A 13,137-nucleotide genomic window follows, 5' to 3' on the forward strand; every position below is an offset into this window, starting at 1 on the left:
TCTAGAATAGTCTGTGGTCGTCATCTATACTCCGCTAGATGACTGGATCATCAATAACATCTATATCGAGGCCTCTTATTATTTTATTTGGTCACACAACAAATATTACATCTACCCATGTTTTACCCAACACGTTTTGTAGATATAAAATACATATACAGTTTAAATCATTTAAAACGTGTATAAAAATATTTCACCCAGCATAAACAGCAAGTATTCAGACAATATGCACACATAGCACGTAATTTATACTAAATACTTCATATCTATGTGAAAGATGAAAGGGACCATGCACTCACTTGAAAATGTGGTGATTCCAAACTCAGACAGCGCTTTGCTTCTTAAAAATAATTTCCTTCGACGAAACCTAGTATTATTACCACTAGAGTTTAGTCTATTTTTCGCCGAGACTAATTAATAGTCTAGCTATTATTGCTATTATATAAGCGTTAAATAGTACTTATATAACCCATAATAATAGCCCAAGTACTTATTATAAGTTCCTAATAATGTTACTATAATTAAATAAAAGCTATATTAAAAATAGCGTAGACGTAGCTCACTTACAGCATGTTTTATAGAAAATTGGGCTTTGCTTAGAGTAGCGTTCCCGAGCCAAAAATCTCTTCTTCTCGGAGTCGTCGAGTACTCCGGGGCTTCTGCCTCGTGCTAGGTGTTAAAAAACTCACAAGACAAATTTCCCAACATCACCATTTCTCATATCATTTTAGGATCAAGAAACAGGTGGTTTTCAATTTACTTACAAATCAAAACTCACTACAAAATCACTCAGATCGTCACTCAATCTAATCTACTTCTAATCAACAAAAAAATAAAAGAGAACTGATTACACCAGCTAATCACTCAGAACCCTCGAGAGATAAGAACGAGATACGAATGAGAGAAACCCTTGATCTGATCTTTTTCCTTATCAACTAATGAAGTCCAGAACATTCTCTTCTTCTATTTATATCTTGGATAAAACCCACGAATATAATCCGTCCCAGACTTGATCCAGATTCAACCCGCGAGATTTCAACAATCTGCATACACTTATCACCCTTATAGAATACATACTTACACAATACACCCTTCACAACTTTCTTAAAATAAATATGAGATTGTAATAAAGACAAATAACATTTTCAACATCCCCCCTCAATCGAAATATTTATTTTTTTGAAAATATCTATAAGACCCATTTTATTAGATAAAAACTCATGTTGTTTTACACTTAAAGATTTTGTCAGTATATCAGCATTTTGTTCATCAGAACCAATTTTTACAAGTTTTAAAACACCACTAGAAATTTTTTCTCTAACAAAATGCAGATCTATTTCAAAGTGTTTTGTCCTTTCATGAAACACAGGATTAAGAGCCAATTTAATTGTAGAACTATTATCACAAAAAACAGAAGCAGGAATAAGATTTTTAACCTCAAGTTCAAACAAAATTTTTAAAATCCAAATTATCTCACATGTGATAGAGCCAAGAGCCCTGTATTCAGATTCAGTAGAGGACCTGGACACAGTAGACTGCTTCTTACTTTTCCAAGAAATAAGACAATTATTAAGATATACCATATAACCAGTTACAGATCTTCTTGTGGCTAAACATTTAGCCCAATCTGCATCCACAAAACCTTTTAATTCCAACCCATTTGATCTGGTTAAAGCAATTCCCTTCCCAGGGCTATTTTTCAAATACCTTAACAATCTAAAAGCAATATTTAAATGTAACTTTCTGGGACTATGAATATATTGACTAAGGACCTGGACTGCATACGAAATATCAGGTCTAGTAACAGTAAGATAGATGAGTTTACCTATTAGTTTCTGAAATTCAGTTTTATTTTTCAACAACTCATTTTTCCCATCATAATTATCAGAATTTATAACAAAATTTGTTTCCAAAGGCGTGGTTACAGGCTTACACCCAAGCATACCATATTCATGCAACAACTCAAGACAATATTTTCTTTGGTTTAAACATAACCCATTGTCAAATTTAACTACTTCAATCCCTAAAAAATATTTAAGTGTTCCAAGATCTTTGATTAAAAATTGACTACTCATGAAAGACTTTACCTTTTTTAATTCAACTTCACTATTTCCAGTTAAAATAATATCATCAACATACACTAGTAATACAGTTATTGAATCTTCAACTTTTCTAATGAACAATGAATAATCACTTATACTCTGTTTAAAACCAAACATAAACAAAGAAGCACAAAGCTTTTCATTCCATTTCCTAGGAGCCTGCTTCAGTCCATACAAAGACTTAGTAAGCTTACATACTCTAGTATCATTACTAGAGTAATAACCAGGTGGAAGTGACATATAAACATCTTCACACTACTAGAAAAACAGCCTTTTACGACGCTCATTGCGCGTCGTAAAAGGCTCAGACGACGCGCAAATGCGCGTCAAGGAAGGCCCTATCATAAAGAGAGACGACGCGCTTTTGCGCGTCGTCTATAGACGACGCGCATTTACGACACTCATTTACGACGCGCAATTACGACGCGCGTTTACGACACGCAATGCGTATCAAGGAAGGCCCTGTCATAAAGGAAGACGACACGCATTCGTGTGTCGTAACCTTACGACGTGCGTGTTAATGACATGCAATGTTTATCAAGAAAGACCCTGTCAAAAAAGGCCATGTCATAAATGAAGATGACACACATTTTTGCGTATCATAATTTTAAATGTTAAAAAGAATATTATTTATAGATTTACTAATTTTCAAATTAAATTTGTATTTAATATCTCATAATAGAAAATAAAACATCATATACAAAAAATACAATCTATTACATAAAATTTAATGTCATACAAATAATCGTTCCATGGAAAGATAAAACAAATCAATAGAAGTTGTAACAAAAATTTACAAACTAATTAGATACAAGAAATATAAAAAATATACCATCAAATGCTTTTCAAAGTCTAATCTCCATGTCAGCTCTTCAACTCACTTCTCCAGTTTCTCCTTAGCTTCTCTAAGGGCTCTAGCATCTCTTCAACTCACTTCTCCAGTATGTCCTTTACCTGACAAGCCATTTGTTCAAGGAAGCATGCCATTTTTTCCAAAAGCTTTCCAAGTTATAATCGTGTTAAATGTAATTAATTTACTATAATGTATTCAAAAAAAATGGGGATTTACATTTACTTACCAGTTCCCAAAATCGGAAGTAACACCATATGAGGAAAAATTTGAGCCACATGAAGTTTAGGACCTGTATGTGGTAAATAATGCAGGCAACATAAGAGAGTGAATGTATGTATTAATAAGTGAGAAGGTTGTGAAAATAAGTCTCACTCCATATCCAATAATGAAGAGAGACATAAGGATTATGATCTGAGGAATAGTAGTCATACCGAAAGCTTATCATGCGCAAAACAACTGCCAGAGAGGAATAAAAGGAAATTGTGTGAGAAAAGAAAAAAGTAGCTCAAATAAGGTCATAGGACTATAAAAAGGAAATGGAAGTGTTATGCTATTTTTGTGGCATTTTTGGTAAAAATAAAGAAATCCAAATGTTCTTTGTTATGGAAGTAGCAATAAGCACAAGCATGTGGAATTTCTAAAAGTGTATAGAGCTAGAAAGAGGCAGATAGAGAGAGAGGTAATACCAAAGTTAAAGCAGATATGCCATCTAAAGGTACCCCTGAATTTGTCCAAGTAAGCCCAATGGTCTCTACAAGTGCATTCCCAAAATAAATACAAATCCATATATGATAACACAACACAGAGTGATTAAAATTTTAAATGAAGCTACAAATGAGAAATTAACCCACCCAAAACTGGCAAATGAGTATCCCTCATAAACACGATTACAAAGAAGAAATGATAAGTTTAAGACCCAAAGTATAAATGGGAAGTATTTTGTGCGTCCAAAAGGTTAGCCACCTGCCAAATAGATATAAGGGCAAAACGGTCATTTTCAAATTCTTTTAAATTTAACCACCATATCCATGGAAATCAACAAAGCATTGGGACCTAGATTTTTTTATATTATAATAAGTAAATACAATATATAGTTCTGACTCTACTGTGTACACTAACACTAGTTAATTATATTTAATAAAAAATTTAATTGTAAAAATATATAAACTATTAAAACCCAAATAAAAAAAACAGTCAACTTTAGACATATTAGATTTTATTTAAATTAAAGACAAAACTGCACAAATGGTCCCTGTGGTTAGCAGAAAATTGACACTTTGGTCCAAAAAAGTTTGGACTAGCACCAGAAGTCCAAACTTTTCATTTTCTTGCGAGTTTGGTCCAATTTGCTTTAAACATTTTTATAATGACAGTTTTGCCCCTGAATTTATCCTTTGTATTTTCTTTGTTAAATATTTTTATTATAGAAATTAATAAAATACTCTCTCTCTCTCTCTCTCTCTCTCTCTCTCTCTCTCTCTCTCGTTGAAAGTCAATGAACAAATAGAGAAACTGTAAACTTCTTTCCCTTCTGATCAAAGTAATATACACAAAAATATGTAAACCTTTTTTCTACATAATCCTCATCTTCCTTTGACTAATTCACCATTAACCCACCTCGTCACCACCAACAACGGAAACCACCATCGTCACCATCTCTCTTATCTTTTGACCGGAGCAACCCGAACTGTTGTGTCTCTGACCACCTGATAACACCTAGAACAACATCACCACCACTCCTCCGAATATGTGATGCCGACGAGAGGAGAAAACGGGCAAACACATCGACCACAGTCGATTGTGGCAGTTCTTTTACAAATCGAGTCCAAAGAGCCATTGCTAAGCCCAATTTACGAAACCCTAGTGTTAGAGAAGAAGGATTCTACATCGACGACAGAGAAGGATCATCGCAGCAAACCCTAGCTCATCCCTTTCTTAGATCTTTCATCATCGGAGAAGAAAGGTTATCTGAAGGCGCACAATCTGTTTAATATTTGTTCGATCTTCGTCTCCGACTGTGTATCTTTTTTCTTCTTCTATCTCGACCGGTGAGCAACGGGGGTGCACCGATCTTCTACCTCACTGTATTTGTGTATGTTTATCATTTATGGAATTTGATTTGTGTGTGAGTATTTATCCCCAAAAAATCAATTTGTTTGTGGGAATCATATCAGATTCCAGATTCAGATGAAGGAATTATTAGAGCACCTCTAGTGTTCACTGGTTTGTAGAGGGAATAAGGACGAAAGCAACAAGGTGTTAGTGGAAATCTCGACGGTAGCAGGTGGTGGTGGCTGGTTTTTACGTTGGCAGCGGTGGCAATGGGGAGGCGAGTCTGCCTCCGTTAGTTTTTTGTTCGACGACAAATGAAGAGGGAAAAGGGAGGGAATCAATTAGCAGTGATCGGAGAAGGTGTGGGTGGGCTAATCGCAGAAAACAGTGGGGAAGATGGGGTAGTGGCATCGGTGGTTTATGGTGGTTAAAACCCGTCGTGTGTGGGTTTTTCTTCAACTGAGAGAGAGAGAGAGAGAGAGAGAGAGAGAGAGAGAGAGAGAGAGAGAGAGAGAGAGAGAGAGAGAGAGAGAGAGAGAGAGAGAGAGAGAGAGAGAGGACATTGTAACGGGGAGAGAGAAAGAGAGAGAGAGTATTTTATTAATTTCTATAATAAAAATATACAAAAAAGCAAATATAAAGAATAAATTCAGGGGCAAATCTGTCATTATACAAATGTTTAAAGCAAATTGGACCAAACTTGCAAGAAAATGAAAAGTTTGGACCTCTGATGCTAGTCCAAACTTTTTTGGACCAAAGTGGCAATTTTTAGCTAACCACAGGGACCATTTGTGCAGTTTTGTCTAAATTAAACTCATGAAATATTTGGAAACCCTTAAAGTTGGGTTAAATAGTAATTTCTGATTGATGATGGTTACAATTCTTGGGATTAAGCACTTCGGATTTATAATTCTTGGGTCTTGGATGAAGTTTAAGTGCCCACATAATCAAAATCACACTACTAGAAAAACAACCTTTTATGACGCGCAATGCGTGTCGTAAAACGCTCAGACCACGCGCAAATGCGTGTCAAGGAAGGCCCTGTCATAACGAGAGACGATCTTTTTTGAACCAAAAGGTTATGAGAAAAGAGTCCATGATGATCTATAAACCAAAATGTTAATTTTAATATAAAGTAGTTACTTGGGTATAAAAGAAAATTAGCAATTTAAAAGATTTTAAAATGCATATGGTATATGGTGAAGGCTGAACCTTGTTTAAATCTAGCCAACATAAAACATACCTCCTGAAACAGTAACTGTGGTGTCCTCCAACTTCTATAAGATTAAATGCAAGTATTGAATCTGGTTTAAATCCAGCCAACATAAAGTTTTATGAAATTAAAGTAAATAAAAAAACAAAGCTTTCTACATAGCTTGGAAAAAGTATTAAAATGTTGCATAACAACTCAAACATCACCTGTAGTGCAGTTCAGGTCTCGGGTTAGATGGCAAATAAGACAATCCAGCCAACATTCGGAACCAATAATGCTCCGTTATATCACTAGTTGCATTTGCATTATCATCAATCGGTTTCAAGCTGCCACTTGGCACCAGACCCTGAACAATAATTTTAGTTAGTGGATGATTAAATTAATTCAAAACAAACAAACAAACAAACCTCTGCAAACTCTGCAATCCACGATTAGTCTTTGGATTATTTCACTCCATCTATTTTGCATCAAAACAACAAACAGTTTCAAGATGTCATTCTGGAATATGAAATTAGCAAGCTCTGCACGTTCCAAATACTTCATCCAAAGTTGTCCTAGAGAATCTATAGCATACATTGATATCTTCTCATCATGATGACTTCCAGCAGCAATAAAATGATTAGCCAAAACATAACAGGTGGGACAAAAAATAATCAAACATAAGCGAAATTACTTTCAATAATCAAACAAACATAAGGGAAATTACACATGACACAATAGAACTTCACAAGCTTTCTAGGGCTATCTTTGATGATAAAAGTGAGAGGGCATTCTAGTCTTTTGCCAGACTAGAGATAAAAAGTTGCAAAAAAAGGAAAAATATGTTCAAGAAGAATGACCTGTGCTGCACCAAAAGGAAACATGTTATGAACATTCCAGGCATTGCTTGAGGAGCATCTGTCACTTGTCCCGCATTAAAACATACAAACAAAAAAAGTAAACCATTCAGTAAATAAGTAGATAAGACAATGGTGTTGCATCTTGATTTTCAAAGCTTATTTACATATGATGATATGCATCAATTTTATATGGACAAAAAAAGATGAGAATGAGATGATATGATAGACCTAGTCCTTACCAAATAACAAGCTGTCTAAAGGCGAAGAACAAGATCCAGCTGATTCCAAAGTAGGACATCAACATTGCCTTCTTACCTAGTTCATACACAAACACAAACAAAACCACACAAAACAGCCAACAACACAACAAGTGTCCCCAGTTTTCGGTATAAAATAAACAAATTAATAATCAATAACCCATCTAACAAGACACCATAATTTATTTACCACAAATATCTAAAATACAAGGAAACTTGCTGTTGCCCAGACGAATAATAAATAATGAATAAATTTGGTTATCTTTTTTAGGTTTTGGAATAGAATGATGAGTCTCAGGGGCATTACCTTGAATAACACATGCAGAAACAAAAACATCATCTTTTCTGTGTAATTGTTGTTTTGGGATTGGTGGAGTTAGAAGTTTATTAGTGTTTAAGGAATCAAAATTTGGTGGGGCAGAGCTAGTTGAGTAGGTATCTACAAATACCAAAAGAACAAAATTACAAAAATACCCTTGTTGGCTTGTCCTATTTACAAAATCCATATAACAATAAACATTTACCTTCATTACATTCATGATACCATGACTAACTGATCCAAATTAAAGTGGAAATGCTCAATAGAAGCATCTACAGGACCTGAACTCAGAAAAAAAAGAGCATCAATAGACAAGAAAATTACAAAAATACCTTTGTTATAGTTACTACAATCACTTTGATTATAACTTTTGTTGGCGTTGAAGGACAAGTAAAACAGAATTGGGAACAGCTGCTGTGTTACCCTGTGGAGGAGCCTTTAGGAGGTTGAGGGTGTTCTTCTAAATTGGTGTTTCAGATGACTGCAAATATGAATAACTTTGTCACATTGGGAACTTTAACCAATTTAAAAGCTAGGCAAAAGTGAGACACTTTACATGACACCATCTCATTTATCTGGTTGAGATATAAAAGTTCGTGGTTTTCATTTTTTGGGTTCTCATAAGTTCATGAAAGTCAAAATTTGCTACTAATCTATAGTATTATGAACACCTTATAAGTAGCCATAGTGTTCTGGTTAATTATGTGAAATTCATATCACATATAACAATCTAAAAACAAATCATTGCAACCCGTAGTCTAGAAACAAGAAGTAAAGTTGGACATTTAAGTGATGTGATTTTTTTAAGATGACGAATCAATACAAAATTACAAATGTTGCATATGATTCCACTAAGCAATTCTCGATTACAACGATTGATACGAGTCCACTAAGTAAGAGTCAAGGAATGTATATTTGTATTAATATATTAGTGATACTAATTAAAAAAGAGAAAGATAAATATACATATATTCTTTAAGACTTTTTATACATTTATGATAAAAAAAAATGTATGCATATATATATATATATATATATATATATATATATATATATATATTTGCTTTAAACCTTTGATAGATACTTCATATATTTCAAATCCCATTTATAAACAAAAAAAATATTTTTTTAATCGATGTTACTAAATAAGCATAAATCGTTCTTTATCTTTTATAAATTTATGTATTTAACTGTCTCTATTTCTAAATTAGAAAAAGAAGATAAAAATGCGCTCTGGACAGAAATATACATGCATAATATCAACTTTAAGAATCTTTTACCTAATTAAGTGTACGTTTATATTCTATTTATGTCCACTAATGTCATAAATGAACAAAGTTGATAATAGTAGTGATTTGCGAAACGTCAACAATCAAATATTACATGAAATCAGACTAAAAACAATCGCTGATAAAACAGAGGAGGATAATCGAACACATTCACCAAAATGGCTCGAACTAAGATGATAATCAAAAGCATTACAACAAGGAGCAATTGAAACTCTAAAATCTACTGATCTATAGTTTCCAGATCTTATGGACATAAAAAACAGAGCTTAAATCACACAAAAGATTAACTATTAACTATTAAGCATATACTTATATAATAACAGTTTGATTTAATCAGATTAAAGTAATGAAAACACACCTGATGTGAAACGAGCTGAATCGATGTTAGAACTGTGATCAATAAGATTATATTGTAATCCGTCAAATGAAGTTTTTCAGGTTTTCTTCGTATGCAAGGTTTAGTGTTGGTTAATGGTATTATGGTATAAATTGAAACGTGAAGTGCAAGGACGATAAATTTTGTGGGATTATTAAGAAATTTGTTAGCCTTGACACTGTAGAGTAGCTTTGAGATTCATCCCATATTGTGTTAAATACCATAATTTCCCTGGACCTTCATGCCAACAAGTATATTCAATGCTTGCTTCCACCTGTTCAAATATGAATAAATCTTGAAGCAAATGAATAATTTGAACTCCTTATAAGATAAAAACATGTGCAAAAAGAACAGATACATTTAGATTGATACTAATTTCATGGAGTACCTCATTATGGAGGAATTTGGTGAAGAACCTCTTAGCTTCAATATTGTCACCATAGTTTTAACAGTTTCACCACTTTTTTTTCTCTCTTTGGCATTTCTACAAACACTTTATGTGCACATTTCTTAAGCATGTTCTGAACTTCTACAACCCAATTATCAACATCATTCCAGTCAATTCCTTTCTTAGCAACCTCTCTGATTCCATCTAAAGAGACCATTTTATGAAAAGAAATATGATAAAGAAATGGGGAATGGTAAAGAAAGAATACATAATCATTTTATGAAGAAGGGTAGAGAAATAAGTACCTCATTCTGGAGGAAGTTGGGATTCTTTACTTCTTTTCTGATTTGAGAAATCGTAATTGGGCTTATTTGTTTGTCAGTTTTATCTTTTCATAAATGCATCCCATTTGACGCAATAAAAAAAGGAGACTAGGGTTTCATCGATTTTGAGTGTTGTGGGTGGTGGAAGAGATGGTGACAACAGTGTTGCAGCACCCGACGACAACTATGGCGGATTGACATAGGTGGCAGAGAGGGGAGACGAACGGGAGAGGGAGATGAAACAAAGCCGCCCAAATTGTTTTCTAATTTTTGGGGATTTTCTTTTCCCTTTCCTGCTATAGCTACTAATAATGGTTCTGCCATTGTTCTTGAGGCTGCCGCCTTCGCCTCCTTCTTCAATGTCCGGATCTCGTGACGTCATGAGAAAGATGATAGTTAGTGACTGTAAGAATGATGTTTTAGATGAGATCGCCGAAGAGGGAAGAACAATGGTAAACTAGGGTTTTTGAGAGAGACGGATCAGCAAAATAAGAGGTGCCGCAATTTTTATAGGAATTAATAGTTAGAAATATTGTGAACATGAGAAAAATCAAACCTCGGGATTTGGATTCCGGTGAAGTATCAGAATTGGCAACACAAACACGAACGCGTTTCTTGTTCCTCTAAGCCGAACAAGAGAGTGAAAACCGATGATGAAAATGAAAGAAAGTCACTGGAGGTTAAACGGAAGGTGGTTTCAAAGGCTAAATTGGCCCCGAAACCAATGAGTCCTTTGACTTTTGTACCTGATACGTAAGGGAAACAAGCATCAAAAGGTGCTCAAAGGGGTTTTAGGGTTTCTATGGATCCAAGAGGATTTTAAGAACTTCAAAAATATGAAATTATCGATCTTCTACACATCAAATACCAATTTGGAAAAATCGCATATCAGGAAGTGAAAAATATGATTTAAGGAACTTCACAACTAAAAATCGCATTTTAGGAACCCACACAATGCTTTTAGGGTTTCTTTTGATCGAAGAGGATTTCACAACATACTAAGAAAAAAAAGGAGAGTATAGGCGGGGGTTTTTAATTTTTGGTATTTCATTCCCTTCTTAGCAATTAAAAAATTGTACAACGCGCGTTCATGAAAAAAATTATAAAGCGACAGCTCTACATGACACGCTCTTTTATGGTCGGTGCCCTCCGTGTTTTTTATTTTTTTTGTTGGACACTACTTTTAGGGCACGCACTTAATGCGTATCCTCTGTTCTTCATATTTTGGAAAATTGACATTAATTTTTAGGGCACGCACAAATGCGTGTCCTCTATCATTGTGTGTCATTGTTTGCGCGTCATTAAATGTTTGTTTTCTTGTAGTGTCAGTAAGATCTCCATATAAAAAAAACATTATTAATATCCAATTGATATAAAGACCAAGAATAATGAACAGAAAGAGAAATAACAATACGAACTGTTACAATTTTTGCAACAGGAGAAAAAGTTTCTTCAAAATCAATCCCCTCTCTTTGATTATAACCTTTAGCAACTAAACGTGCTTTATATCTATCTATTTCACCATTTGACTTATATTTAATCTTATAAACCCATTTACATCCAATTGGCTTTCTATTTTTAGGCAAATCAGTTATCTCCCATGTATTATTACGATGAAGTGCTTCCATTTCATCATTCATTGCTTTAATCCAATTTGGATCAGAAAAAGCTTCATTATGACTTTTAGGTTCAACAGTTTTATCAAGATTAGAAATAAAACACTTAACAGGCATATGAGACTCACGCCTAGACCTAGAGACACCATATTTATACTTACCTTCAACAATATAATCAGAAAACCTAATAGGCATATGAGACTCACGCCTAGACCTAGAGACACCTATAGACTGATCCAAAGAAGGGGTTAAGACTGACTGACTACTTTCCTCAGATACACTTGAAGAAGAGGGAACAGATGTATCAGTAGGAGGCACAATTGCCCCGCCACCAGGGTTGACAAGACTACTAGAATCAACATCATCCAAACCAATGGCTGCATCAGCACCATCCAACTGAGACTCTACTCTCAGCTCATCAAGATTAATATAATCATTTATATATTTATTATTATCAAATTCATCATAGGAAAAGAGATCACTAGGGCCAAAATTATTTGAAACTTTATCAACAGAGGTTGATTTCAACTTGTATGGAAAAACATATTCATAAAACTTCACATCCCTGGATACAAAAGAAGAATTAGTATCCAAACTAAGAAGTTTATAAGCCTTTTTATCAGAACAATATCCTAAAAGAATACATTTTTCAGCACGTTCAGACAATTTATCAGAAACATTTGGCTTAGCAGCAAAACATAAACAACCAAACACCCTTAAATAATCAAAACTAGGAGTTCTTTGAAAAACAAGCTCATAAGGTGACTGACCATTTAAAACAGATGTAGGCATTCTATTTATTAAAAAAACAGAAGTCAAAACAGCATCTCCCCAATACTTAATAGGGACTCCTGATTGAAATAAAAGAGATCGAGCAACATTAAGGATATGCCTATGCTTTCTCTCCACAACTCCATTTTGTTGTGGACTATAAGCACAAGAAGTTTGATGTATTATACCCTTTTCAAAGCAAAAATACTTCATTTGATTGTTAACAAACTCAGTACCATTGTCTAAACGTACTATTTTAACACTAACATTAAACTGATTTAAAAGAATATTAACAAAGGATTTAAAACAATCAAAAACCTCAATTTTAGATTTTAAAAGAAATACCCAAGTGGCCCTAGTAAAATCATCCACAATAGTCAGGAAATACTTAAACCCCTCAACAGAAGCAAGCCTATAAGGACCCCAGACATCTATGTGAACCAGTTCACCTAACTTGGTTGATGTATGTTGACTATGTGGAAAAGGTTCTCTAGTTTGTTTTGATTTATGACAAACATCACAAGGAGGAAGAGATTCATTTCCAAGTTTTAGAACACCTTTTAAAGATATTAAAGCTTGGTCTGCTGGATGACCAAGTCTACTATGCCATGTTAGTTTAGAAACATAACATTTAGACACATTATTTGTTGAAATACCTGAGGGAACACAATCAAGATAGTATAATCCCCCAGACTCTCTACCATTCTCCACCATCTTCTTTGATAATGAATCCTGGATT

General features: G+C 34.1%; 1 long non-coding RNA gene across 10 annotated transcripts; it reads right to left on the minus strand.

Moving 5' to 3' along the window:
* Positions 1–2,800: 2,800 nt before the first annotated feature.
* On the minus strand, positions 2,801–10,991 carry LOC145063331 (uncharacterized). Of its 10 annotated transcripts, none has more exons than XR_013687918.1 (16): positions 10,568–10,991; positions 9,994–10,414; positions 9,689–9,892; positions 9,283–9,574; positions 8,059–8,116; positions 7,841–7,916; positions 7,299–7,755; positions 6,628–7,123; positions 6,427–6,566; positions 6,251–6,311; positions 5,982–6,111; positions 3,807–3,918; positions 3,642–3,706; positions 3,387–3,411; positions 3,182–3,244; positions 2,801–3,056 (listed from the first exon to the last, which is right to left on the minus strand). It is a non-coding gene; the product is annotated as an uncharacterized LOC145063331 (long non-coding RNA). The 10 variants fall into 10 exon arrangements; XR_013687924.1 differs by having other exon boundaries at positions 6,628–6,677; positions 7,060–7,117; positions 9,994–10,989; XR_013687923.1 differs by having other exon boundaries at positions 6,628–6,783; positions 7,060–7,117; positions 9,994–10,989.
* Positions 10,992–13,137: the final 2,146 nt, after the last annotated feature.

Source organism: Lactuca serriola, chromosome 7 (assembly GCF_051521515.1).
Source record: "Lactuca serriola cultivar US96UC23 chromosome 7, Lser_US96UC23_V15, whole genome shotgun sequence".
In the NCBI taxonomy this organism is placed as follows: domain Eukaryota; kingdom Viridiplantae; phylum Streptophyta; class Magnoliopsida; order Asterales; family Asteraceae; genus Lactuca; species Lactuca serriola.